This window comes from Bison bison, unplaced genomic scaffold (assembly GCF_000754665.1).
Source record: "Bison bison bison isolate TAMUID 2011002044 unplaced genomic scaffold, Bison_UMD1.0 scf7180017864160, whole genome shotgun sequence".
Taxonomy (NCBI): Eukaryota; Metazoa; Chordata; class Mammalia; order Artiodactyla; family Bovidae; genus Bison; species Bison bison.
In genome coordinates this window covers 7,870,319-7,872,451 of record NW_011494732.1, presented here as the reverse complement: position 1 = coordinate 7,872,451, position 2,133 = coordinate 7,870,319, and the positions used below count along the sequence as shown (strand labels likewise).

The 2,133-nt window shown below is 49.6% G+C and overlaps 1 protein-coding gene across 1 annotated transcript in view; it reads right to left on the bottom strand.

Annotated features, from left to right (window-relative positions):
* Positions 1–1,849, bottom strand: part of CCDC63 (coiled-coil domain containing 63) — a 39,880-nt gene extending 38,031 nt beyond the window's left edge. Inside the window, exon 1 of the mRNA XM_010841383.1 lies at positions 1,741–1,849. The gene's annotated coding sequence lies outside the window, so the exon portion shown is untranslated. The remainder of the gene's footprint in view (positions 1–1,740) is intronic.
* Between the last annotated feature and the right edge of the window lie 284 nt (positions 1,850–2,133).

The window sequence follows — 2,133 nt, the reverse complement described above, 5'->3', positions numbered from 1 at the left end:
CTTTCAGTATCCTATCATTTTGCCTTTTCATACTGTTCATGGGGTTCTCAGGGCAAGAATACTGAAGTGATTTGCCATTCCCTTCTCCAGTGGACCACATTCTGTCAGATCTCTCCACCATGACCCGCCCATCTTGGGTTGCCCCACGGGCATGGCTTAGTTTCATTGAGTTAGACAAGGCTGTGGTCCTAGTGTGATTAGATTGACTAGTTTTCTGTGAGTATGGTTTCAGTTTAGGACCTCTTTAAATTATAGAATTTTGTACAGCTCCAATTTCATATGGTCCAGGAGCTTTTCTATATCTAAAGACTTTTGATCCTAAGTGGATCTGTAATGCACCTTTCTAAAAGTATGACTAAAAAATATCTGACATTCACTGACAATGTGATTTCTCTCTCTGATCTTCAGTCTTCTCATCTGTCAAATGGAGATACTCATCCACATGCTCAGTACAAAATAATGTATATAAAGCTCTTTGCACAGAGCCTAGCACGTAATAGCTGCCTGATGAAGGTACTTGTCTGTGAATCACAATTTTTAAGTATCAGTTTATCTTGCCCTTGAGCTAATTGGCTGTGTTGTGTGTTTTCCCCCAAGAACTGGGGACTCCATCAACTTCTACCTTTTTGCTGATACACACACACACACACACACACACACAGAACCAGGCTCCTCCTGGGACACTGGCTTTTCTCCAGCTTCTAGACACCAACACAGACCTTTCTGTGCCCTCTGGGCTGGGCCCATTCTGTTCCCTGGGAAGAGATCCACCCTCATTCACACAGCTTGGACTTCAGAGAGCCCTGCAGGGTGTCCTGGCCCCTGGCACATCACCCTCTTGGTCAGGGCTCTCAAACTCAAGGCCCAAGGGGCAAATTCAACCTCCTTCAGTTCTGGTTAGCAGGCAGTGTTTTTAAATGTGAATGTGGGTCATGCTCTCTCTCTCCTGGCTACAGGCTCTATTCCTCCCCCTTGCCTAACTCCTCCTCCCCTCAATTCCCACATTTCCTGTATTGGGAGCCAGCAAGAATTTGAGAATGCAGTTCTTGGGAGGAATCTCAACGCTGCCCATGCAATGGAAAGTGTTAGTAAATCCAGAGGTCTGGGTCAAGGAGCATCATGAAAGTGCCTCCAGCTCCCTGGACCTCAGTCTACCCACTACAGTATCTGTAATCCTGGGCACATGATTAGCTCTTAGCAAATACTATTGGAATGAATGAAGTCTCCTAGTGGAGACTTTATTGTCTAATATTTAATTAGCTGAGGTAGAGGGGGCAGACTCCTCCTCTGTTGCTGAATTTTAACAATCTGCCCTTAAAAGAAAATCCTGACACCACCCCCCGCCCCAAAAGGGCTCTGCAGGGCCCCTCGGACAGTCTACTATGTGGATTATAAATGCCAAGTCTGAGAGAGAAGGATCCTACCAAAATTAAGTCAAGGCTGCATAACCTGGTGGAATGTTAAAACATATGCTTGCAGCACTAAGTGGGGTGCAGAACACAAATTTTTTAAAATTGGGACAGTTTCGGGGGTGGAGTGAAAGTTTCTTGGGCTTTCTTGGAGTTATTTTACACACTGTAATTTATTTACGTTTAATTGAGGGGGGCCAGGATATTTTCCAAGTTTAGGGGCAGCTAAACCTCTGAAGTCGGGGGCCAGGGGCAGCCACCAGGTATCTGGTTTCCCCAGCAGGGAGCGCTGTGACGCAGCAGGCGCGGCTGCAAGCGCAGAGAAACTCACCAGCGGCGGCCCTCAGGACCGCTCCCACCGCGTGTCCGACGTCGGCCACAGCTGCGTGTCGGACGGCTCTGGGAGAACTGCTAGCTGCACCGCTGCGCCGGGCCGCGCCGACCCCCAGCCCCAGGTCCGGGCGTTCTCGGACCCCTGGAACGGCGCCTTTGTGACTCGCACAGACGGACGTTCTCCCCTGGAAGGTGCTGGGAGGGTGCAGGGCCCTTAAGTGAGAAGCAGAACAGCAGATCAGAGGAAGGGGATTTGGGGGGAGGGCAAGAAGGGTAGCGACACTCTCCTCGGAGACACCCCTTACAGACTAACTGAACCCTCACAGCACTACTTGACTCAGTGACCGCTATCCTTCCGTGACTTGGCCACTCACACCGCCATTCAAGCTCC